The sequence below is a fragment of the Aythya ferina genome (assembly GCF_964211825.1).
Source record: "Aythya ferina genome assembly, chromosome: 14".
NCBI lineage: Eukaryota > Metazoa > Chordata > Aves > Anseriformes > Anatidae > Aythya > Aythya ferina.
The window spans coordinates 7339701-7366935 of NC_140312.1; the positions used below are offsets into that span (position 1 = coordinate 7339701).

Genomic DNA, 27235 nt, shown 5'->3' on the forward strand with positions numbered 1-27235 from the left:
TTATTACTGACTTAGTAAAGTAGTCGTCAGGTGAGACCAGTCTTTTCTAATTCAAGAAGACCCTCTGGCTTGTTGGGCAGAACAGATTTCTTTACCGCACTTAAATTTGTTTCTTAGGTGCCAGGAAAGCCTCATCTCTGCATCGTTTTCTCAGTGAGTTCACATGTGGGAGGAGGCTAGGCACTATGGGCACTGACTGACTGTCTTCCTAGGGAAAGACTTTCACAAGGATTTACGCAGGCCTGTCATTATGTTTCTGTTCTCCATTGGCTCCTGCAATAATGGGAGGAGAGAATATTTAATAAAACATCGCTGCCAGAACAGAAAGGCCAACGTGGTAATCGAGTCTGCATGGGGCTTGAGTGAAGAGCTCATTTTCAGAACAATCCCTTGAGTTTAAAATCCTTCAGGATGGATTAAAACAAAGTTTGCGCAGTCCAATATCTTCAGGAGGCTGAACGATCATTAAAGTACAGGCTTCATGATCACAGTTCCCCAAGTCATCTGTATATCCTGAAGTTAACCAATTTTCTCTTTTCCTGTTTTCCCATCTCTCAAAGGCAAACAGCAATGTGCTGCCAGCACAGCAGTTGGACTTCCCAGGACCTGCTGTTCCAGCAGATCCGAAATAGATTTCTGTGCCCCTCTTATGTCAGTCTTTGATCTCCAGAGACTGACCTGCACGGGTTTAAATTAGCTTGTTCGGGCAGTGTGTAAAAATTAAGAGGCAGCCCGTGGGTAACAGTCAGTGCGCTCCTGCAGCGCCCAGTGCTCCCAGGACCAGCCTGGACCTGCAGAGTGCTCCTGGGGGGGCAGGTGGGGAGGAGGAGCACGAAGCTCAGAGATCTGGAGCTTCCTGCAGAAGACGTCAGGGGAGAGATCTGCTTTCAGCCTCCTTCTGCGTTTTCCTCTGTGGGTTGTTCTTTACCTCGCCCATTCGTGTGATGACTGCTGACACGCGGTGTTTTCCATGCGGCTGACAGAGGCGTTTATCTGCACCAGATTCCTGGATGCTCTGTCAGATGATAGCTAAGGAAGGAGCAAAGCTCCATCGTCCCTGCCTAATGTGGGACACTCTGGGTGTCCCCAGGGCATGTGCTGACTCTGAGTGGGGTCATGAAGCACAAGTTATTCCCGAGCACATTGGCACTTCTCCTTGGCACAGAGGGGTGGCAAACAGTGATACTAGGTCAGGTCTCGAAGACAGCATAACCGCATTCGCTTCATGTCACAAAAGCATGTGATTCTTCCCTCTGTGGGATCAGGCAACTGTTTTATTCAGTGCAGTGGTTGCTTTGAGCTATCAGAATGACAGGAAGCAACTAGAGTGAGGAAAGCATCTGGCTTCCAATTTATAAAATGCTACATTTAATTTAACGTATTAATGTGATTGTGTGGTCTGCAGCACTTGTTGGCTGTCCTGATCTGAGATTTCATCCCGTGCGTGAGGGCATGTCCAGGAGTGAGCACCCACCTTCCCTCCTGCCTTGCCTACCCTACAGAAGTAAATATAGGGCAGATTATACTGCCCTATTATTATACTATCCTTAGGGATATGGTTTAGTGGGGACTGCTAGCGTTAGGTCAGAGGTTGGACTCGATGATCTTGAAGTCTCTTCCAACCTAGAAATTCTGTGATTCTGTGATTAGAGCGAACTACTGCAAATTCCCCTATTAGCAATGTGTAGCTGGCAGTGCTGTATTGTGTTCTATATTACACGTAAAGTTCTTCTGAAGCAAAAAGACAAAAGCAATATTCTTTGTCGTCATTCTCAGTTATTTCAAAATTGCTACCCACAGCAGAGCATCATCAGTCATTAGAGTCACATATAGGAGCATTATATTCACTTTGCGGTCTCCCAGCTCCATCGCCAAGGACATCACAGTCACAATGAGACATAATCAGTGTGCTGTTGCCAATTTTGAGACATTGTAATTTAGCAAAAATTTCCTGTGTTCAGAGTCCTCTGAAGTTGGAGGAGCTATTCTGAATTTCTCTGCATTCCTTTTATCAAGTTCGGTGTGAATGGCATGGAGGGAGAAATAAGGCACGAGGACCCTCTTTAGCATGCCACCGTGACGCCTGTGAATTGCAGGGCACGTGTGCTGCATAATATCAGGCCCAAGCGATACAACAAGGGACAGCAGGAGGGAGCTGAGGAACAGCCTCAACCTTGAGTGACCTTGATGTGGTGAATTTTTAACTTACTCTTCTCCCTGTTGCTTTAACAGTTATGACAGAAAGATAGTACACAAAACCACTTTTTTTTTTTTTTTTTTTTTGAATAGTCAGGGAGAAGCTTCAAATGACATGAATGTGGTCACTTATGTTTTTTTTTCAGATAGGACTTAGCAGCTCTGACCTTCATTCCTCACTCTGGTGACAGCTTGATGGGTGACATCAGGCAAATCGCACACTCCATGCCCTGCTTTCCCTGGGCACAGCTGTATTTACATGGTGCTTGGTGAGCTAAGGATGTTTTTACATGCTCTGTTAAGAGCCAGGTAGCATTGGCCATCAACAGCATGCTGGAATTTCATGATACTGCATCTTGCGGCAACATTTTTTAATGTGCAACCATTTAGAAATAATATTTCACTCTGAACAAAAAACAAAAAACAAAAAACTACCAATGCTGGTGCTCAAGAAATTCCCTATCCTATCTACAGGGAAATTAAAAATGTGAATTTTTACAGCCTGGAAGCAGGACTGTTCCCAGATTGTTCCCCTTCTCATTAGGGGGGAGAAGATCATGCAGTTCCATAAAAGAGCATCCCCTTCCAGCCCGGCCAGGCTGGGTCATTATCTTTTTTGATTACCACTACTTTGACTTTATTTACCCTCTGTGAAATGCTTATGAGCATTTGGCTGCGTATTTAATGCATGCAACTTACTTTGGGGTCCTTTGAATACTTGAGCATGAAGGGATATAAACATAAACGCAGACAGATTTATTGCAGTCTAATTTAATAAAAATGTCAACAAATAAATGCATATTTGGCAGGGGAATAAATATCAAATAGGAGTGAAGCAGACAGTGGAGTACGTTGTAAGGAATTAACATGAAACGTTTTGGTTTGACAGCGACTATAAAATAAAACAGTACTTTGGGGACTTTGGGAGTGATTTAGCAGAGGTGTGCTCCCAGGGCGCACACAACCCGCTTGCATGAACCAAGTGAGGGGAAACAGCTTCAGGATGAGCCCATTCTGCTACCGAGGGGAATGGGTTGTGATCTGCTGCTTGCATCCACAAACTGGCATTTAACGTCAGGGGAGCACGGTGCTGCCTGGGCTGCTTTCCCTGCGCAGGGCTGTGGCTGTGTGCACGTGGGCAGCCCCCTCCTGTGCCAGCCAGTCTGCTCCTTCTGTCTGCTGCCTGGCTTGTTTGGCCCTGCAACTCCAGCTTTGAGCTTTCTTGTGCAGTTAGGTTTCGTGGACGAGGCAGGGAGATCTTTTGGTGTTTCACACCCACTCCAGATGGGTGTTTGCTTACAGAGTGATTTACCCAGGGTGAAATAGGAGGAAGAGGCTGAACGGATTTCCCTGGTACCCCACATGCTCAGATTTCTTGCATTTTAAATATTTTATCCTCCACTGCCCCTTCCTCATGCCCCCCTGCATGACAGCTCCCTCTTGGGGTGCTCACCAAGGCACACAGAGGCGTCCTGCTCATCCCAGGCCCTATGGCCGAGTGATCGCTGCAGCCACTGAGCCCCAAGTTCAGCCCCATCAGAAGGCAGCTTGGAGAGCCTCAGCTGGGGGCCCACCTCTGGGTCAGACAGGCTTTAAGAAGGCTGCACCAGCAGAATCTGAGGGCTCCTGTGGATATCAGCAAGCAGACCCACAGCACAGCAGCTGGCTGCGATGCTAATGGATCCTTCTAGCACTCTCCATTGATTTCAGTGAAAGCCAGAGCGTTGGGATGCTGTTCCTACAGAAAGCACGTGGTGCTTCCTTTTTTCTGTAGCAGTGAAATAGCTGTTCAGGTATCTTGCAATATTTGTTTTCACCTTTTTTTTTAATGGTATTCCCTCTTTCCTTCATCTTTTGGGCTTCGGCTTCTCATGAGGTCCCCAGGCAATTACTGTGGCTATGGTTGCCACAAGCATTGCTCTCTCCTCTTTATTGCAGAAATGCTCTCAAATCCTGGGAGAGATTTTGTTTTAATGGCACAGTCGATATATGGTGCTTATTCTGCCTCAAGCATTACACGGAGGTTTTTAAAAAATACTTGTTCATCTTAATACACCTGCTAAGTTTCTGAAACGCTCAATATATCCTATGTGTTTCTGAACATTTCAGCACAAATTCAATACAATACTTTCTCTGTAGGCATAGAATCATCACTCACTGTATTGGAGACCTTATCTCAATGTGTGCACGCAGAAATTCAAGGTAACCAATTGGTACGGGGCAAAAAATGCAGTGGCTACTGGGAAAGGGCACTTGTGAACAGAGTCTGCCTCACCACAAGTGGATGAAAGCTTAAAGATTTCCATGCGCTAAAGCTGGGGGGTGACTGGAAACTTTTGGTCCTAAAGTTCTGGAAGAACTGATGTGTGAAATTGCAAATCTGGTAGTAAGAGTTTTTAATAAATCTATCAATTCAAGGGTGGCACTGTGTGACTGAAGAATAGCAAACACAGTATCTGTATTTAAGAGAGGGAAGGAAATAGGGAGAGCAGCATGCACAGGCATTTTCATCTGACATCAGCTCTGCAGAATCAATTTTTTTGCCCCAAATTTTTATGCCCACCATTGTGATGAGTTGCGAAAAGGACCTAGGCCATGGCAGGAGAAGTATTGGCTGTGTAGATAAGGAGCTGTTGACATTTGTGTGTGATACAGCCATCTGTGGAATATCTATGCTCGAAAAATGTGACTTAAAGCAGGGACACATGCAGATGGGGGTATTACAGAGATCAGAACAGAGAGCCTGCTTTACAAGAGGAGGCTAGAAGGGTACAGATTGTTTATCATAGCGAAATGAAGGCTTAGCAGGGTTATGATTACTGCCTGTAAAACATCAGGGAGGAGAACGGACCATTTACATTGGAGAGCAGTGTTATGGTAAGAACAAAGGGCCATGAATAAACACACTTTGGAAATGGAAAGAAGTTTTTCTAGTCTCTAGGCCAGGGAGGCTGGAACAGCTTTTTGGTAGGAATGGCAATGAACAAACCCCCGACTACGTTTAAGCCACATCTCGGTAAGTTTATGAGGAGATTACACGATGCAGCACATATGATAGCAGGGACTGCACGTGGTGACCCCAGGGATGACTTCCAGCCTCTGCAAAGATGCAGAAACTCCATTTCAAAGTCCTCTTTAAACTTCCCGTGCATTTCTTTTTCCTTATCCTCCTTTAAAAAGGATTATCCTGTAATAAACAGGGTGGTGCCATCTGCCACAGTCTCCGGCGCAGAAGGGAGAAATTGCTGTTTCATGGTAGTTAGCTGTGTTGAGAAGGGTGAGGGAAGGATTTGGGGCTGCTTCCATCTGGCATTGGGACTGATTGAAGGTGAGAGCTGATCTCTTGAAATTCAGTGAGAAACGATGGGTAAGGCAGATACAAGTTGTGAAGAGCCTTGAAAATGCAGGATCAAGCAGCTTAGGTTTAATGTGGTCATTGAATGGATGGAAGCGAGGGGAGAGGCATGCAGCAGTGATGGGCTGAAGTAAAACAGAGGGAAATTGTCTGTACACTGCTGTTCTCAAAGGATACAAGCAGGGCAAAATGGCGTTTTGTTAGAGAAAAGAAAATGTGAGTTGATCTGTGGTGTAAGGTGATGAGAGCCTGGGTGAAGCATTTGGCTGAGGGGGGAGACAAATGGCCCTGCTTCAGCAGAGGGAAGTGGTGTGATGATGCATTGATCTGGTGAGAGTATGCAGGGCAGATCAAAAATGATGCCTGGGTTACAAAACTAGGAGAAACTGAAATATTTCTCCAAGGCATTGGTCTGCTTCCAGCACTGACTGTGCTGCTTCTGTTCAAATGGAGCAGATTAGCAGAAAAACCTAGCTTTTAATCTATTTGAAGTTTGGCTGCTGCAGGCTCAGCCCCCTCCTTCTGGGAGAGAAAAGTCTCTGGGCTCTGCTCCCTCCTGGGAGTGAGCTACCAGACCTCCTGCACTGAGAAGGGAGAACTGAGTCCTGAATAACCATGCTGAGAACGAGCAGAAATTCATGAGAAATTGAAAGAGGTGTCAAAAGGAAAAGGTGAAATCTGAGTTTGTCTTTTGATTTTGGTGCCTCAGGTGTTATATTTTCAGGTATGTTGCCCCAGCAAAAGGATCAGAGGTGTTTTCCAGTGAAAGCTGAGGGTTTGACTAATTGCTCAAAAAGCAGCTCCCAAACAGAGCCACTTCAGATTAATGGCAGCCACAGATCCAATGGTCAAATGTACAACCAACAGGTTTTTACACTGCACCACAGTAAAGCTGGAGTGTTAGGAATGTCACAAAGTTTGCATTGGATGCTTCATTTTCTCACTGCTCTGCATCTCCCTGTATCTGCAGCTCCTCTCCCCTCAGCACTCTGCCCGAGTACATTTCCTAAACTAGTGCAGTCTGCATTGAGTCACTCCCTCATCTGTTCTTCAGAAGTAAGGAGCCAGAGATGGTTGTGATGTGTTTCTGAATTGCATTGCCCAAACCCGAATTTTATTATTCACAAGTCTCTGTTGGAGACTCCTCTTGTCTTCCCTGGTCAGGACTTGGCTTTCACAGAATAGCTGCTATGAAAATGTTTGTCGATAGTTACTCACATGCTGTTGTCCTTTTGGTCTCTTTTATTTTGAGAGTGTTTGTGTGCAATACTGCTGACCCCAAATTAAGAGTAATGGATGACAGAAATGGCACTGAGGGCTTTGCGCAGAGAGGCTCCATTAGGTCTTCATTAGCTTAGCTCAAATCACTTGGGGCTATTTGGATTCTGAGCAAGTTCACAGAGGATTTGTGGATTAGTTTTCCCACGTATCTCCACCCAGAAAAGCCCTAAAAAATCGTCAGCATACACAGTGAATGCTAGTGTGTGCATGCCTTTGGGAAATGAGCTCTTCTAGGGATGAAGGATACTTCTAGAAATCTGAAAGACAAAGGGCAAATGGTGGTGACACGAGGGATAATGGGCAACTGCAGCCTTTTCTGCTACTTCAGAGAAGCCTTCCCCTGAGCTGGCACAGGCTCAGACTCAAAAAGAGAAGGTGGCAGTAAATTAAAAACTCTAGAACATGGCCTGGGACAAATACCACTTTCACCTTCTGAGCTTTAAATACCTGATTTTCTTACTCCTTGGCAATCAGATGTTGCTCCTTGACCCAGTTTCTCCAGCTGTAAAATGGGGTTAACAATACTGATCTCCTTCGGAAAGTGTTTTGATACCAGGCACTAGAGAAGTTCCAAGAGTTCATTATCACTATCCTATTAATTCTAATGCTGTTATCATTCTGTGGTATATTTTATTGAAGTAATGACCCATTAATATTATTTTGATGACTGTACAGATGATTTTTCAAAGCAGCAGTCAAACATGCCATTAAGAGCTCCAGACAACTTACTGTCCTAATTTATAAGCTGATGCAACCAATAATAAATAGGAGATTAAAATGAAGTAATGGTCGAGCGAGTTTTTACATGAAGAGCTATAAGCTCAGTTTGCAATATCCCCAAACATCAGTACCTCTGCGTGCACTGAGACGTTGGTCTGCAGATAAGAAAGTAGTTTTTATTTCTGTTGTCCATCCAAATCTTTTGCAAAGTTAAAAACAAACAAACAACCTACCCTCTGAACAAACCCCCTGTTTCTTCAGCTTGGAGGGGCTGCTGAGAAGTTGGCCAGTAGATAAGTACAGGTTTCCTATGAGCTGCAGCTTTGCTGTGGGCTTCAATAGAGCTACTCCTGAGACTGCTTCCTACACATCCTGAGGGACCAGCATAGCTCATCTCTTAGGTTGCTACATGCAAGACCAAGTAGGTATTAAGAGTGATGTCAAAATAGCTAATACAGATGCTGTGTTTTTATCTAAGAAACCATCATATACATAACTTCTAGTAGCATGAGTTGGTAGCAACCCACCTCACCCAGACGCTGCTGAATATGTCATCAGCTGTGCATCAGAAATGCAAAGTTGGCTTTTCCAGCAGAGATTGCAAAAGGTGATGGGGGTTCTGTGATGAGGAGCAACTTTTATTCCATCTCAGCACAAAAGCTCTGCCAAAAATCTCAGCCCAAACAAGCCCAACCAACCAGACAAACAAAGTAAAAACCCTAACCCAAACTAAGTGGCAATTCCTGAAATCTGAAAGAACTATACTAATAGTTTATGGAACACATTGCCATTTTTTTATTAGCAAACTAACTATACTAATAGAAAGAATAGGACGATTTAAGGAGTCCTAATTCCTTGTCTTTTATTTGCTTTAAGCGATGAGGCAGGGGCACAGCAGTTACCTGCATCTTTTGCCACATTTAAACCAGACCAGGATATGAACTATGGGTCGTCCTTTTGTGAACTTCTTTGAAAAATGAGGGATCTCAAAAGATAAATTCCCCCAAATCCTTCTGAGTTATGTTATGCTAACTACAATGTCTGCCCTGTTCCTAGCCCCAGGCTGTGGCCCCACTGCTCTGAGCAGTGCCTGGTGTACCTGGCGCTCTGCAGAAAGGGCAGGTTTAGGTTCAAGCGCACATAGGCAAGAATCATCATTATTTTCCTTTTCTCCTTTCTGTTTGTAAACTTCACAGGTCCAACTGAGAACATGCTACTATGCCTTCCTTGTTCCCCACTGACTTCATTCCCCTGATAAAAGCTGAAATAAGTAGGTCTGGTTTGTTTAATAGAGAGGGTCTTATACAGTCACGCCTCTTTGTTCGCTGACATAATTGAGGAGAAGACAGCTTTGGGAATAGTGTTTCTTAATTGCTCTTACAGACGCTGCAAGGCACTCAGTGTCGGGTCTAGCTAAATTGGGCCTATTGTGGATTTTTGAAAAGCCTTGGTAACAGAGAAGTCAAGAAAAAAAGACTAAAAAAAAAACACGCCCTAAGCCCTTATGTAACCAGCAGAGTAACCTTCATCTCAGCATCGCTCTGTCTCTGTACAGAACTTCCTCGCAGTGAACTGGGCATCTGTGCAGCACAGACATTGCTACCCTGTCCCTGTGAATTTCCAATGGGCACAAAAAAAGAAGGGGTGGAATTGAACATCTGGGTGTAACTTATCTGCTGGAGAGCTCAGCCTTTTAATAAGCCAAATGTACGGCAGTAAAAGCTTCCTTCCTAATGAGTACCAGAGTGCAGAAATCAGTTTCTTGAAGGAAGGCTGGGCTGTAACCCTCTTGATTTTAAATCAAAGGTTGGCTGTGACTTCTCAATCCTTCGCAGTCCAGATGAAGTCAGCAGAGCTGCTAATTAGAGCATCGGTTATGTTTTTTTGGATTGAAACCCTGAAATGAAGGGCAGGTCTGCACTGTACGTTGTGACAATGAAGAGACCTTGGATTCCTGGCTGTTAATACAGAGGAAATCAAGAGGGGCTTCTAGGGACAGATCCCCTCCCAGCTGTGGAGAGCACAAGGCTGCACCAGCTCTGAATAACACAGAGCATGGCACTGTCCCTGCCCTGCGCGACTGCAGGTCCTGGGAGAGGGGCTCTGATTTTAATGGGGGATTTCTCCCTGTTTAGAAATGTGTTTGATCTCTGCAAAATGATTCTATTTTCCACTGTTTAATAGGTAGGATTCCAACATACTACTGATAAATATTCTTAGACTTCTAGGGAGAGAGGCAGATATTTTATATGACAACGGTGACAAAAGCCTCATTCTTTTCCTGGTATATTCACTGCATTTTCTTTTGTTTACAAGACTTTCTTACTCCATCAGAGGCATGGCAAATTGTCTCTTAATGGCAGCAATGAATTCACTAGACGTACACCTAAACCTTGACAATTATTGTCTTTTTGCTATATATTTTTTAAAGCCTTGAATAGTATTAATCACATAGCTGAGGAAAAGCATATGACCTTTTCTGTATCAATCTTAGAAAAATGTCACGTATAAAGAAACTGTCTGCCATCAAGAGAACTGCAAATGGTTGAGCAACTGCACAAGTCCCCGTGGTAAAAAAGAGAGTTACAGAGTCAGGAAATCAGCATCTCTGACAAGACACCGAGAGCCCTGATTTAGCTGGGTACTGAAGTACATTATTAACGTTAAATATGTGGTTTCCCTGAGACTTCTCACAGCTTGGTTCTCTGTGCTCGCTTGTGGGCCTTGCAAAGATAAAATACTTGCAAGCAAATGCGTGAACACATCCTTCTCTCATCCTTATCTTCTTCTGAAGTTGTTTCAAAGCTTATCTCTCCCAGAAATACATCACAAATATCCTGGCCAGGTGGCAGGAGACATTCAGAGTGCAGAACTGGTTAGGAATTGCAGGTTGCTTCCTATTTTTGTCACTAACTCGCTGCCCCAATCCACTTGTTGGGTTGCTGCTTGGTGGGACTCTGTGCAGCAGGGACTACCACTGTGCATTAATTTATATTACAAAAACAAATAAAAAAAATATAAACAATACTACAGTAAATCATACTAACAGATAACATTTGTCACATCCTTGAATACTTTCTGATGTAGATTAAAAAGCCTGACCAGGACTCGAATTATAATAGGAAGCTATTACAGTTCAAACTTCTAGGAGACAGCTGCCATTGGTTGGCTTTTTAAAACTTCGTATTGATTGAACTTATGAAACATACAGTTTCAAAAAGAGAATAAGAGAGAAGGTTGGGAGGGTGATATTTCTTCCAGACTTTATCCTTTATTTTGCTAGAAATGTCAGCTCACGGTAAATGGTGTCTCTCCTCAAATCTGAGAAGATGAGAGACATTTTAACAAGAAATAGCAATAGGAAAGAGTTAAGCAGACAATAATGTGACAGTTTCTCTGTTAATTCCTTATTTGTCAGAACTTAAAAGCCCTGACATAGTTACAAAGTCTTCTTGTGAAAAAGAAGCAAACAAACAAACAAAACACAAAACAAAACAAAATAGATTTAAGCTTTTTTTTTTTTTTTTTTTTTTTTTTTTTTTTTTTTTGTCTGCTCTGTGAAAGTCTTCCTTTTTCTATTTTGGAGACTTTCCAAAAGGTTTTTAAATGGGCCTTCACGTTTACAGGTATTTTAGCTACATTACAGTAATTGGGAGCAGGGAACCAACATTCAGTGTGGTTGCTTCTTAGCTGCCCAGCAATCTATTTTTGGTTCAGTGTCGTAGAGCATCATTGTTGATGATCTAGAAGAAAATATCCAATTACTAATGACAAAGATTGCAGATGACAGAAAAATGAGCAGGTTAGTAAATAACAATAAATCAGTTCTTCAAAGCAATCTGGATCCAGCGTGCAAAAAGACTTATTTGAATGACACAGAAAATGTGAGGTCCAGGAACCATGAAAATAGGTCATGTTTATTGGCTGAGGTGACTGTGGTTTTGAAATGATAAACACCTCAATGTGAGCTGGCTGCAGTGGCTAAGAAATTAAATAGGGACCTTGAATATAGAGCTGGAGAAGTGTGAGTTAATGCAGATGTTACCAATATGCTGGGAAATAAAGACAAACCATTTCTGCAGGGCTGTGTGACAAATTTTGAAATACTTCTGAAAACAAAGATACACAAGAGTTCTAAAAGTCCTGGCTTATAGACTAAAAAAGACTCTTTCTCATTACTTTGTCAGTGTTAACAGTAAGGAAGATGTCTGGTAGCAGAGGACCCTTGGATGTCACAGGTGATGTCATAGCATAAGCCAAGACTGGAAACTGCAGTGGGAAACATTCAGACTAGAAAAAGTCTAGTGCTTCTGATAACGAACCACTGAAACAGCTTACCTTAGACCAATGTGGATTTACCAACATTAAATCAATTTTTTAAGTATGTTTGGGCATCTTTCTAAATTTCATGGTTGTGTTCAGCCTGATCTTTTGGGGTCACTCTCTACAGCCTCCTCCGTCCCCTTCCTCAAGTCCAGATGTCAGTGCTGAATCTCAACCTTAGGCTCATACTGTAGGTATCCACTCTTGGATTCTCTCGCAGGCTACCCCTGCCCCTGAGCCACCAGAAAGAAGCACCAAACGTTTTTGGGTTTGTTCAGCCTGGGGAAGGGAAAGCAAAGCAGGGGGAGACCTGATTGCTGCCTTCAGTTCCTTCACAGCTGTTGCAGAGGGGAGTCTTGGTGGGTAGATGTGGGACACAAGCTCTAGTGAGGGAAATGAAAACTGGACTTCAAGATCTACGCATTGAGGGCAGCCAAGCTCTGCAGCAGGGCACTTGAGGAACCTCCATCCTTGAGGAGGCTTCAACATTGCATGGACAAAGGCTCTGTGCACCCCAGTGTAGCCAGGAAACTGTGAGCAGGGGGTTGGGTTTAAGCCCCCCAAGGGCCTAGGCAGCAGAGGCTGGACAGGGGGTGTGAGGCCTGCAGACCCAGGTCTCAGGGTACCTGTAGCACGTGGGAGCAGAGATCAGGCCTCACCTGCTGCCTCCCACCATCTGGAAGCACTTGTCTGCCTCTTTTTAGGCCAATACAAAGCACTTCGCATTAGGCAATCAGTGATGGCAAACAGATAAATCCTTCCCTTTTGCAGTGGAGAGAGACTATTAGAATTACTTCTCTTGAAAAAAAGGTGCCCTTTCAGAAACCTGCTCTGGATTTAGGGACTCTGCACAGTCCTTCATCTGTCAGCTTCCTCCCGTGTTCCTCGCATTTGATGGTTCACTGCTTTTAGATTTGTTTCTGCTCGACTATCCATTCCCCCTCTCCTGTGACTAATATTTACTTGTACAGCACCACGGAGAGCCTTTGCAAGGTGGTAGCATGGCATATAAGGGACCCAAAGGAATACTGAAATAACCCTTTTAAAAAACAACAGCATAAAATAAATTAGGAAAAGGAAGCGGGAAAGGCTCAATGCTCATACCAGCAGCCACAGCAGGGACAAGGTAACTGCTTTCAGGATAGATTTTGCCCCACCTGAAGTTGAAGAGGGAGCTCTCTTCAGGTGGCAGTGTTTGCTGCTGTCTGCCTCCCATCCTGTCCGCTCCACGCTCCTTGTTTCATCCTCAGAACTAGAGCATTATGACTGCATGTTGTAAAGTTCCTGGTAACCTGTTGCTAGCTCGCTGCGTTTGTGATCAGAAGCTGCAGCTCCTCGATGTGTGTGTCTGCTCTGGAGGTAACGTAGTAAACAGCAGGAGCACATCGTATGGAGGCCAGAGAGGCTTTGTGGCCACCCCATGTCATCCTGGGGTCAGCTAAGGAAGGAAGATAATGCAATGATTCTGCCTTACGCAGAATTAAAGCCCCAGTGATTTTAATATGGAACCTGAAACCCTGCAATCAGACCTGGACAAGGGTCGTCTGTCCCCTTCCTTCTTTCTTCTTTCAGTGGATGTGCCTCCAGAGAAGCTCAGATCCTGCTGGGTGCACTGGTTACTACACGAGTAACTGCTTTTATGAGCAAGCCTTACATCTAGTAGGACTTTATACCAGAGGTGGCATGAAGGGGGTAGGAGGCACTGCCACAACTAAATTTCTGTCCCAACTAATTTATTCTAATATGTTGTAAAGAGTCTTGTGAGTGTGTGGGCACTCCCTGGGCAGAGTAATAATCGCACCTTTGCTTTTCTGCTTTATATTTATAATCCAGAGCAGCCAGCCCTTGAGTAAGCATAAACTGCACTTCCATCATATTTCCATTTGGGTTATGAATATTTCACACACCTGCAGTCTCAAAAGCACATAATTGCAAAACCACACTCAGACAGGGACTGAATAAACACTGTTGCTGATTCTTAATGAGCCATTAATCAGATGTTTAACTACAGGTAATTCCCCTGAGTCCTGGTGTCCCAAGAAAAATCTGTATTCCCCCTAAGACATAGAGAAGCAGATGACTTATGAACAGGAAATTGCTAGCTACAGACTGAACATACGCCAGCTTCCCATGGCAGCTCCTAATGGTGAAAGGTAACATTTCTGAGTTTTATTTGGGAGCTGCCATGAGGTGTGGGCACCAAAGGGCTATGAGGACTTTGTAGGAGCTGAAGAGTTCTGTTTCAGTTGTTGAGGAGTACATTTTGGCAAGAATGGGGGAGTTGCTCTGGTTGACTCCTGTCTGTTGGTATTATTTGCTCTTCATGCATGGGAGTAAGAATCTGATACTTCACACAGCATAAAGCCTTCCGCTGGAAATCATTATCTAAGGAGGCCGTGTATTCCAGCTCCATTTTAACAAGCAATGGATAATCTTATAGCTTCTGTTATTTGTAGCTTTGCATGGTAAATTAAGGGTAACCACAAACTTCAGAGCCTGGAACCAACTTGGGGTGGGGGATAGGAAGGCAATTCCTTCCACCAGCAATATTGTACTGCTGCTTAGATCATGCCGGACTGAAGTGGACATTTCTTCCATGGGAAAAATAACAATTTCATGATTTGTTTTAATTCCAAATAAGCCCAGAGTTACATTTTGTGCATGAGATGGTGTGCTGAAAGTTCTTTGTTCAGGAGCACTGCAGTGTTCCATTAGAACACATCAACAGTTTTTGAGCTTAAGGGAAAAAAAAAAAAAAAAAAAAAGAAAAGAAAAGAATGGTTTTCCTAATTTCTAAACTTGTGTCAAAATGTGGCTGGTTTCATCCCCAATTTCACTGGCACTAAAATGTCATACTGCACTAAGATGGCTAGGTGAGTTACTGATGCTCATGACAGATCTGCTGTAAACAGCATTTCATAAAGGACACAGTGGTTTTAAGAGCTTATCCTGTTCTCTTTGTAAAGTAGTCACACATTTTTGTATTATCCAGCCAGGGAGTGTAGTTGGTTTTCATCAGAAGAGTATGCACATAGTGATGAGCCCAACCTACACATGCTAGATATTAGAAGAGCTCCAGGTTATTAACTATGGTGAAAAAAAGGGTTTTAGATGATCTCTCCATCTGTTTCTCCCTCCTGTGCCAGAGACACAGTGTAGCAGACCGTATCTTTACAGACATTTTCCAGGTGGAAAATGTGCATACAAGAAGCGTGTGCATTAGTTCCTGTATCTCTTTCCCAAAGTGCAAGCTCCTTCCATCACAGCTGAAGAAGCCGTATCCCAACAGCAGACATCCATAAAGCTGACAGTTGGAGCCTCATTCATGCTTTTGCTCCCTAGATGTTATTTCCTCATTGGATGCTCAGTTTAGCAAAGTAGTTCTATAATAGCTTATTAATTAAATACTCATTGACACTCCATGACTGTCTCTTTTGCAGTGGAGTGTACAAGGGACTGCTTGAGGGGAGAATGAAATTGCTTGTGGTTGCCTTCCTGCAGAGGGACTCTGTGCAGCTGCGTTCTGCCTGCATTGGGCTCTTCCTCAGAGACCTGTGTAGAGACTGGACTGGAGGAAGCAGTAGAAAGATTTTGGGCAGCCAGGCACGACACCAACTTGTGCCAAAGCACAAGGAATAGATGGAGAGGATACACAGGTATCACTGCAAGTGAAGTCTGCTCAGCAGCCACCAGCAGAGCCGCCCTGGCAAGCAGGTCCCATCAGTGTTTGTGCTAAGGAATGTTATTGTGATACAAAGAAATGAAGCTCATTGATGGAAAGGTGTTGTCCTTCATCCCCGTGCATAGGAAGGGTGGCTGGCTGTCAGCAGGCTCTGGACACACTGCTACTCCATGGCTGGGGCTGCTGCAGCACAGTCAGAGCCTGTAAGGAATGGGCATGCTGACCCGCGCTCACAGGTGCAATTGCCATCTAAAATTGTTATTTTACTCCTGGTTTTCGGAGTATCTCCAAAGCTGTCTATCGTCACTGAGGCTTTTTGCCTGCATGATTTTTCTGGGCATCTATTTATTTTTTTTCCCCCAAATGCAGATGTTTGCCCTGTATTGTTTTTGTATGAGCAGACCAGGAAGATGGGCATTCAGCTGCTTTGTGCATACAAGTACAACTGTTTTGCGTATAAGAAAGAAAAAAAGACCCCATCACTGAGGAAAATTTCAGCTTTTGTATTAAAGAGTAAAGAAGAAATAAAGAACATGGATGCAGCGATAGACACCTAATCTCAGATTTTGGCCCTTTACCATAAGATTGATGAGGAACAGTTTTCAGTTTTGACGTTCTGTTGGACTCATCAGAGATTTTCCTGTCTTTACAAGGAGGAAAGTCTGGCTCAGCAGGTGACAAAGTAAAGCAGCAGAGTAAGTCTGATATGAGTTTCCTACAGTACAGCCATTTGAGATTTCATTGGTCATATGTCATCTTTTCCCTCAAAAGTTTCTGTGCTACCCTTGTTCTTCTTGATCCTTTTTGGGTCCAGCTCCTGTCACGTTCATTTGCTTTAGTTTCAAGGGTGTTTGGAGACATGGAAAGATCACTCAGATATCTGAGGAATACTGGGGAAGATGGCTAGATGACAGGGTAGGATACTGTGCACACACAGCTAGGTGAAGCAGGGCAAAAGTTCGGGCTAGATTTACCATGGGGATTTAAGTAGTGGAATTTAATCTTGAGCTAATTTTGAAATAGTGAAACTTGATTTTCTATACTGCTGATTCTGCCTAAGTGAACAATAGAATCAGATTCCTCTAGACCAGGCACAGTGCAACCCCAAGTATTCAAGCAGAGTTGGAGTGTGACTGAGGGCTGTGGCTGCTGGTGTAAATAAGCTCTAGCAATTCTCAGGTGCCCGTGGAGGTGAACTCTGAGCCCCATTTCCACCGGCACAGACAGGAACAGCATCAAGGCCTTTGTGTTCAGTAATTTTGACACAGTAATGTATTCAGCTCTCAATCACCTAAGCATCAAAGCAATTAAGCACAGATTTTCTGCAGAGCATCTTAATTATGCAGTCTTCCTTGCGAATGACATGATCAAGCTCACATGGTAATGCAGAGCATGAGGCACGGGTGCCTGTCCCCTGCTCAGCTGCTGTCCCTCGCACCAGAGCTGTCACTCCTCACAGAGCCAGGGGTTGGTGCTCGGGGATGTGGAGCCTCACCTTGTTTCCCATTCAGTGTCTTTGATCCTGTTATTGGTACTGCTTGGCCTTGAAACATCCTTTATTTTTTATTTTTAAGTAGATTAAGAAGACGGCTTCTTGGAGGGCTTAAAAGACTCCATGCTAAAGATGATTTCTGCAACCTGATATGGATTACCATAGTTACTCCGTGTGAACATGGCAGCTTTCCAACTCCTCTGCCAGGAATGATCTAAAAGCTTTTCTTTTATTGTGTCTTGAGGTGAGAGCCTGGCTTTAAAAAGCTTTCAGAAATCTAATCTGTTCCTCCAGTTTGCTGGCACTGGGAGCCCAGTGCTGCTCCAGCTCATGTCCGGTATCGCCGATAACCTGCAAACGACGCGTTGGGGATCTCTGATTGTGCATGTCCAATCACTTAGTTAATTGAGCACACAGAGAGCCGAGCTCACGGATCCCAATTCTCTTCTTCTTTGATCTCTTATTCTGCCGGCCTCTTTCCAGGCACATTGTATGGGGCTCGTGATGCTCTCTCCCTTCTGCGTGGGATGTGCGCGTGTGCTGGGCCAGGTCTGTAGTTAGCGAGAGCAGCAGAATGTAAAGGGCAGTCTCTGGAGTCTTGTTATCTTCTTATGCACAGTAATAGCACAGTCTGCATGCCATTCATGATTTTTATTTAATAGAGTTTCCTGGTGTGTATTTTAGGATTCATTTAAAAATACATCAGTGATGAGCAGGGTAGGAAGAAGAAGCAGAGCCAAAAATTCTCTCTAAAAACAGACCAATAACTGTCTTCTCCTGCCTGTAGCTGACATTTAGGAGTATTCTTATATCACTGAAAGTGATTTTAAAAAATCACTTAAAAAAAAAAAAAGTCGTTATCTCAGGGAGAGACTTTTGGGTGGATTGTGTGATGCCAACATGATTTGGGTGAAGAAATCAGAAATCGAGTCCTGAGCTAATGTTGAATTAATGTTGATTAGTGATTACAGTGAAACTGGAAATGGCAGACTGTGTGTGGACTAGCTCAGCATAGCTTACAGCACATTATTTATGACAAAAATTCCAGGTCTTTTTAAGTCCTGCAAATTTCTTCCTTGGGATTTTATCTGGGGCTTTGCAGCACAGCTTGTCCCCATGGCACCCCTCAGAGCACACTCGGAAATGAGAAACTTTCTTCCATTTTATGTCTCTGTTCAGCAGGTCCAAGATCTGCCAGGTGGGGACAGATCCTCTCAGTCTCAAATCAATTCTCTTAACTATGAGGCTATTCTTTATCCTGCTGTACTGTCTGGAAGTGATAAATTATTGCTCTAGATAAATACTTTCTTCTTCTTCCCCACTGCTTACCCCTTGTTCATAGCACTGTCCTTCCTAGCGTCAACCCTTAACAGCTGGGTTAAAGGCTGTGCAAAAACCGAGGTCATGGTGACATGTCAGCACAATTATACAGTCTAAAACATCTAGGTTGCTGATACAGACATACTGCACGTCCATCCACCTCACTCCTGAAACCTGTAGAAGTGCTCAGCCCCTGCATGAGGTCCCGGCAGCTCCTTCACTGGAAGTATTCTGCTGCGATCTTTGGTGGTGGGGCAGGGATTTGGCTGAGTGGCCATATGAGCTATCTGCTGCTGTCGAGGTTTTCACTGCAGGGAGCCCCATAGCTGGTTCAGCCGTTTATGATCAGGTCCACCAAGCCCAGCACAGAAGGCGTTCGAAATGCCATGAATATTTAAAACAAACAAAAATCAAGCCCTCAAGCATTTTCTTTTCCAAATCACATGAGAGCTGTGACCAAATGCAGACATAGGTAGGTTACTTAATTAAAATTAAGCCTTCTTTTCCATTTCCCTTTTTTTCTTCTTCCAGCAGCACCCCTTCTAATGCCCGTGGCAAGATTCATCAGCTAGAGGCTGTTTTTTTTATGAGATTTGACAAAGATCATTCAGGAGTCAATATTTTGCCAACAGCTAAGTGATGAGTCTAGTGGCTTGCATGTAATTTACTTTTTTTTTCTTTCATTTTTTCCCCTCTCCTCTTTTCATTGGGGTTTTGAGTTACTGACAGCAGAGCAAATGAGGTATGCTCATGAAGTATGAAGGCTTCATGTTTGTGCCATGCTTTGCTCCCTGCCTCAGCTTCATTTTGCATGATTTCTGAATAACAGTAGGAGCACTGAGAAACCATTGTGTCTTTATGTGCAAAACATACAGCTCTCTGTTGAATTCCTGGAGGTTTCGTTATTATTTAATGAGGTAAGCAACAGCAGTTCTGGCAGGACAAAATGAACTTGCTTAAAGGAGTAAGGTGGGGACTACGCAAAGGGTTCCCTGATGCCTTTAGGCTCCTTCAAATAACTTGGTCTGAACAAAAAGAGGTGGGTTTTTGGTACGAAGTAATTTGTGTCTTTGTGTTCAAACTTTATAGAACTCCTCTGGGCAGCTGGATCTCTTCCTAAACGTGTCCATCCTTCAGCCTGTAAGCTCATGGCAATGGCTTTGTACGAATGTAGTTAAAGAGCAGACTTATCTGGGGCCCTAAATCACAAGATTGCATGCAGCAGTGGCTGCGTGCTGCCAGGTGCACGCAGGAGTGCCACAGGTTTTCTCTTTTGATAAAGTCACTTCTCAGCTTTTTGCAAGGAAAACTGTAAAGAAGAATTGTTTGATTGTCTCTTTTCCTTGGAAGTGCTAGTGAGGTGCTGTCAGCAGGGTGGCAGTGAAGGGTGCTGGGAGGAATGGGGCACGGTACCCCTGCCTTAGCCAGCTGGTCCCACCAGAGACCAGTTTTTCTGTGGCAGCTTCCGAAAGGCAGCAAATTCAGCCCCATCCCCCTGAAAGTAAAGGCTGCCTCAGGAGTGAGATAACACTCAGCCGGTCGTATGAAAAGTGTCTGTGTTAATTTCAGAGAGAAGGCTGTTTTGAAGAAGTATTTCCTGAGAGCCAAGCAGGCTGGTTAGTTTGTAATCACTTGGGTTTAAATAATTCAAAAGCTGATGCAAAACTGAATTTGTAAATAGTCTGAACGGCATGGCTTTATGGCAAACTTTATCAAAGAAACCTAATTCTGCTCTCTGATTATATTGCATGTCTGGTTGACAAAACCGATTGTATAAATTTAGTGCATTTACACTTTTGTAAGGTGTTTGACTTGGTACTGAATAACGTGCTGATTAAACATTAGCACTATTCAATAATGTGGGAACATACATTAAGTGGATTAAGAGGTGTCTGATGGAGCTCAACAAGTAGCTCCCAATGCAGAACTGGCACTGAACGGACCTGGGGTTTCTGGGGCATGTGAGAGTTATGTCAGTATAAATGCTCTCCAGTGTTTTTATCAATGGTCTGCTGTAAGACACAAGATGAAAACATTTTGCACAGCATGGAGATCAAGAAAGTGGGATGCTGAGAAGACGAAGGGAGAGTGACACTGAGAAACATGAATCTTTTGATAAAGATGATGAGAAATCCATCCAACATTTCTTGGTCTGTTCCCGGGCACAGCCCTGCACACAGGAGCACAGGGAGCACTCATGGGAAGAAGGATGCTCCAAAAAGCCTCTGTGCATCTGAAGAACCTCTGTGATTGTCTGGTAAAATGAGTTTATACGGCCTTTAAATGTATAAACTGGGGAGTGGCAAATAGCAGGAAAAGAGGTAATTTTAGTTCTATGTGCAGCATTGTTAAAATTAGGTCTGAAATAGCAAAGTACTGTGTTGGAACTTTGAAAGGATATGGAAAAGCTGGAGAACATGTAGGAAACAATGGTTGCAATTATTTGAGGGTCAGAGGAAATAGAAGGCCTGAAAAGCTCAGTGTGTTTGTTTGACCAAAAAAAAGTTTGAGGTGATTTTTTTGTGCATGAGCCTGTTTCTGGGAAGAAAATGCTACATCCTAAAAGTCTCTCTGATCTATCAGACAAAACTGGAAGAGCCAATGTTTAAAAACTGAACAGGATATGATTAAACAAGGTGTGTGTTTTGTTTTTTGTTTGTTTGCTTTTAACTGAAAAGTGATTTTGGTTGTTAGAGCAAATTCTCCACAGAAAAAAGAGGATTTTCTGCTTTTTGATGGCTTCAGAGTGAGACTTGCTGCTTTTCTCTCCTGTTGGCTATCTTGGGCATTATAATTGTGTTCGATCAGAGATAGCTAGGTAAAATGCAAGCTTTTGCTATAAAGTCAAACGTAGATCTAAGAAGTCTTCCTGGCCTTCAGTGTGATGAAGCTGTAAGTGCATAAGTTGATCCTAACCATGATTTCACCTGTTTTCAGAAGGAATAAACCTTACCAACGTTATTAGCTCCCTTGCGTGCGACAGTTGCTGCTCATACATTTTTAATGTTTTAATCTGGAAAACTCATTGACATTTTGTTTGGAAACACATGGTGCCGCTCAGCAGTGGAGTACATTTCTTCCCAACGCTGTGCCATCTGGGGTGCGGGGGGACCGGGGCTGCCTGGGGGCCCTTCTCCATCCAGCTGCAGAGTTTGAGGGGCCTGAGCTGTTCCACAGCCACCAACATGCTTTGTGCTGAATTAATATCGAGGCCACTCTAGCTGGTGCTGGGCTGGGCTTTGCGGTGTGTTCTGGATGCCCTCCCTGCTCTTCCAGTGAGCTGGAGCTCAGCTCTCTGCTCAGGATATCAGCAGTGACAGGCAGAGGTATGATAGAAGGAAGTGATTTATGAAGAAAACCTCATTCCAGCATCAGACTTTAAAGATTTAGAGGCAAAAGGAACAACTACAGTTATGAAAAATGTCAAGAACTGTTTCCCATTAAGGAGAAGTCAATGAATTTGCTGCAGCTTGGCCAAGCTGTGCCTGCCGCTTTACCCAGGCTTTCCTAGGGCTCTAGGTTTGATATCAGAGCAGTCACCACCTCCTGCTGGGTCTGTCCACAGGAACAAATGTCTCTCTGCTCTTCAGCTGTTAGCCACCCTGAACATAACTTATCTTTGTTAAGAATTGCCCCATATGGACACAAATCTTGCACTGCTCTCTCTCCTAAAGGCTGCCCAGTGCATTGCCAGGCAGGGGATGCCATCTTCTCATGGTTAAAGCTCCTCCCAGGTGAAGTTTTGGCTGATACTGTCTCAGCTGTGGGCTCAGTGCAGGGCATTCAATTTTCCCTCACATAGTTACCGTAATGACTTACCCATTTCCAGCAACTAAACCTCAAAGGCACCCGAACACCACAGAGCTGGCAGTGACCTTACAGACCTCAGTTACTACAATTACGGGCAGCAGCCACAACGCACTCCGAGGCCATTGAGTCTAAGTGGAAAGGAGAGAGTGGTGCAGGGGAGCCTTTAAATTCCAAAGCGAAACTATAATTAGCTGTAATCGCACCCAGAGTAACTTCACTGCTATAATTCTCAGCAGGAAAACAATTACATTGCTGCAGTATAACGAGACAGACACGCTGTAAATACAAAACATCCTTTGGAAATATATGCTCCATATTCTAAATACATTTAGAATTAAGGCAAACAATTCTTTTGTAATTGGGATTCAAGGCAGACATGCTGATTTTTTTTTTTTTCATCTTCTGCTTCCACTTCTTTTTTTATTTCATAGACACATAGATCTTCAGTGTAACTTAATATGTTAATGGCACACAGGCTGTTGGTGGAGGGGTGGCAGGAAGAGCTGACCCTTGCACTCAGTTTGTCACTCCCCTTTACAGCTGGTCGCTTCTGAGATGCGAAGGGAGATTCTTTTTTGGGGGGGTTGCAGTTTCCAAAAAGGATGCAATGCTCCTGAAGCACAAAGCCAGAGCTGCTTCTGCTTGTGCCTGAGGGATGCAGCTGCTCCGAAGAGCTGGAAGGCTGCAGCTGATTCAATACCCTCGGTGCAATCCAGTCACTAGAGGGGAATAGAGCACCGCAGAGTGCGGCCCGACCTGCTCTGCCTGAAGCTGCCAGTGCTGCCCCGAGTCCTGCTGCTCTGCTGGATCCAGCGGGAGGGAAAGGGCCCTTGATATCCTTGAATATCTTTATTTGGGGGAGAAGGCTCAGGGCTGATGTTGGTCATTCTCAGGGGTCAGATGTTGATTTGCAAAGTTTTTTTTTTTTTTTTTTTTTTTTGTTTGTTTGTTTGTTTGTTTGTTTGTTTTTTTTTAATTTCTGGGTTTGAAATATATTTCTAAAATCTCACTCAAAGAGCCTTTAACATACGTAACAGCAATTTTTAGGAGCATCATTCAGCTTTTGAAAGGTTTTATACAGCACACAACCTAAGCTGATGAAGGAGGGAAAATTTGGTCATTTGCTGCTGCCTAACTCAGCTCCTCTTGCAGAAGGGGAACCAGAAAGTTTGAGAGAGTTTCTTAGTTTGTACCGTACTTCTTCCAGTTCAGCAGGAGAAGATAGAGAGTGAAAGAAAAAAACGAAAGTAAAATAAAATAAAAAGAAAGGCTCTAAAGAAATGTATTTGAAAATCTGCAGAACTCTCTAGGAACAGAGGTATCTTGAATATATATGTATATATATATATATATATATATATATATATAAAATTCATTCTGGTGCAACATATTCGATGCAATGGTTTTATAAACCTCCAGGAAGTTTTTTCATTATCCACTGAATACTTCAGGTGCTTTTCTGTGGGGGCAACGTATGGGTTTACATGGTTAAATCCACCAATCTAAAGGGTACAGTTTCATGTGTTGCAATGCCTAACACGGATTCTGCCCATGACAGTTAAGGTTATTGTCAGATGTTTTTAGTATTTCCTTTAAATTTTCATCCTATTCCACAGTAGGACAGTAGGGTGAGCTAAGGTTAGGAATGGTGAGTACTAGTGTCCATCAGGAGTAGAAATACACATTATTACCCAAGTGAGAAGACTGGGACAAAGCCTTTATTTCAAAGACAGAAAGAACCAAAATTTTACATTATGGAAAAAAATAGAGTGACAAAAAAGAAGGAAAAGAGAGATCTTCCAGAGATCACAATGCCAGACCTAGCAGCTCTTTATTGCAGCTCTGAGAAGTTCTGAAGTGCAGCCTATAACAATAAAATACACGGCTTGAAGGGAGAGCTAAATCAGGCTCCCAGCGCAGACCAAAGCCTTGCTCTCTCTGTGTTTCTCGCCTCAAGTAATGGCTGAGAAGCAAACAAAGGGGAGTATGGCTGGTGTTTCACAGCCGCTGTACAACCACTGAGCCACTTCTGCCTCGTATGAGGCACGAGGGACATGTGGCAGGTCTCTTCTCCATGCTGGCAGATTATAAACCTGAGTTTCCCCTGGACATACCTGTTTTCCATGCTTGCTCTTTCTTGAGTAGGGAAGGCAGGACCAGGATGGGGCTTTAGGTTTGTAATCATTGAATTTCCACAAATGCTTTCTGAGAAAACGCTAGTTTGCACATATCAGAGCTGGAGCTTGCATGAACACAGTGACACTGAGGATGGATACACGTGTGAAAGTGCAGATACGTGTATGCACATGGGTATAATGGCACAAATACAGGCAAACATGCTTCTGCTACAGCTCACTTACAGCTTCTGATCTGAAGAGAACAAGAATTTTACATTGAATTTGTAATCAGAAGTCTGTCTGTGCACTTATTTGCTGTGCTTAGAATCCAGGAAGGCACAAACAACACAGGCTAGGGAGGAAAATAAGCAATTGTCTTTGTGGTTTGCCTATATATATACCATTAGCTTCACACACAGAGTGACTCACCAGCAGCAGGTGTCCCGCTGTTATGCTGGGCAGATTAGTAATGCTAGGGAGGGGGCTGCAGGCCGTATTTGGCATCCCCACGGGGAGCTAAAAATAGTTGGTGGACTTCCAGCGAAGTAAAAGTGTTTGTGGGCTTTGAACGGAGTCTGCTTCTGAAGGTAAGAATCAGAGCTGATCTTTTTAATCTGCCATTTCTTTTTTTTTTTTTTTTGTTTCCTCCCTTTCTTTTTTTTTTTTCCTGTGTGAAGCTTCCCTTGGCAGTCGATCTGCGAACACTGTCTGGCAAAAAGCTGGGAGATCCGAATTACAAGCAGTTATTTTTGTGGAAACAGGGAGGGGAATGACCAGTTCAAGGAAATTGGTGTAACAGGGGGCATTCAGACAACAGAGGAAAGTGTCTTAGATAGAAATAGTTGTGTTTTCTCTCTCTTTTTTTTTTTTTTTTTTTTCCATCTCAGCTGTTAGAAAATATGAGCAGCACATGAGCAGTCCCAGCATGTGACTCCACTCTGAGTAGCAGGCAAGCAATTGCTTGTAGTTACACCCACCGTGATACAAGGCCAGTGAGCAAAGTTTTCGGCGGAGTTACTGAAACAGCAGAATATGAACAGAGAAGAGCTGTGTGTGTTTCTGAGACACGTGCAGATCAGTGTGCTACGTGTGCTCCATGGAAGCGTGGCTGAGGCTTTTCAGCATTGCTGCTGTGTGCCTGTGTGTCTGGATGTTCAGACATACTCATAGGCAGGCTACTGCCTGAAAGAAAAATGCTGTTGAAGGGGAAGACTGGGGAGGGTAATAATTATATATGTGTGTGTGTACCTGCATGCATCCAGATCTGCGTGTATGAGGGATAAGGTGAGCTGTTGGCCTGCAGGAAGGCCCCAGGGGCACTGTGTTGTTACCCCCCTCTGGCTTTGCACCGAGCAGAGATGGAGACGTAAGGGCTGAGCCTCATTCCTGGAGAAGGAGATACGAGGGCTGCCCGTTACACCAGCATAACCTCTCAGGTCATGATGGATTCTCCCTGATTTTTCAAGTGTCATCCCTGATACTGATAACAAGTGACTCCTGTGGTCTGGAAGCCTACTAACAACCTGACAGACCCGGGCTGGAAGTCCCTGAGTGTCACATGCCTGCCTGAGTGCACCTGGGCACCCTCACAGAAAGCTGCCATCTCCTCTTTGCCAGCTCCCCTGACTCCAGCCCCTTGGGGATAACATTTTTCCATGCGTGCCTCCTCCCCTGCCCTCCCTTAGTGCTGGTTTTGGCAAATGAGCTCCAGCAAGATGAGCGTGCCCATGGCCTGGCTGCGGTGCTGCAGGGGCAGAGGTGGTGCTGCTTTGATCACGGTGCAGCTCCCTCTGCCTGAGATCCTGCAGTAGGTGTGAGAGCAACCTCTGGTGCCTTGGACACCCAGTTGGCTTTGAGAACTGGTACCAGTTCCCTGCTGGGCCAGCAGCTCCCTTCCACCCACGACGGGGAAGAGCAGCGAGCTGCAGAGCAGTCTCGTTTTAGCCCTGTGCTGTTGGGTCAGCTTCTGCTAGCATCAGCGTTAACGGCCAAACTGACGTTAATTTGAGTGGGAAAAGGGCTGAACTCAAATTAATATATGCTGGCCTGTGTAATTATCTTTATTGGCTGCTGGGGAAGGAAGACCTTATTCACTGCATGCATTTCTCTGGCTGCCTGGCCGCGCTCCAGCGATGCACCAGGCTGTGGGCAGATGGGCTGGGAGAGCGGGACAGGAGGTCTGTGCCTGTTCAAGGGGGGCTGTAATTCCCTCTCGGCCCCAAATGATCATATCCAGCTTATGTCAGACCAACAGGTAATGAAGCAACACCCCCAAATATGGTGAGTGGTATTTAGCTCCAAGCGCTTGTGGAAAACTTTTCCTGTTGAGTCCAAAGTCCCAAATCCTGATCTCTGAGAACAGTCACAGAGGAGAGCACGTAGGTTTTACTTAGTGGTCAGTGCTGTGTTTCTAGACTGGTAAATAGAGTGAGAATTGGAGAAGATAACAGTATACTTAGAAGCACAAGAAAACCGGGCAGCTTTGCTAAGTGCTTGGGATGGACATAAACGGAAGAGAAATCCTATTTGGCAACAGAGAGAATCTGCTGGGGTTGGCAGTCTGGAACTCGCTGTGCAATAATTGTTTCTTCCCCAATAAACCAATGTATTGATTGGGGTAGGCAGGAAGGATTTGTCCCGCTGGAGCTCTGCAGGGCATTCTTATCACACTGCTTACCTCTGATGGTCACGGTTGATACTCATGTGTTTTCCTCCGCTGGGCAAACTGGATATGACAGAAGACAATGTAATTTAGTTTTTGTTTTTTTTTCCTCTTTCTGAAAATGAATTGCTACATATGATCTCATATGCTCACTCTTGCATATTTATGGGGAGTCCCGAAATCTAATTTCCATTGTGTCTGCTTCTGGTTAGCACAGACTTCATTTTGCAACTTCTAAACAAATTCTCTTGATGAAATAATGCTATGGCATATTGAA

General features: G+C 44.1%; 1 protein-coding gene across 3 annotated transcripts in view; it reads left to right on the plus strand.

Moving 5' to 3' along the window:
- SGCD (sarcoglycan delta) overlaps nt 1–27235 on the plus strand; it is a 401695-nt gene that overhangs the window by 33205 nt on the left and 341255 nt on the right. Inside the window, exon 1 of one of the 3 annotated variants that reach the window (XM_084536008.1) lies at nt 24754–24883. The exons of the other annotated variants lie outside the window; for them this stretch is intronic. The gene's annotated coding sequence lies outside the window, so the exon portion shown is untranslated. Of the gene's footprint in view, nt 1–24753; nt 24884–27235 lie in introns of those variants that run through there. 3 annotated transcript variants of the gene reach the window in all.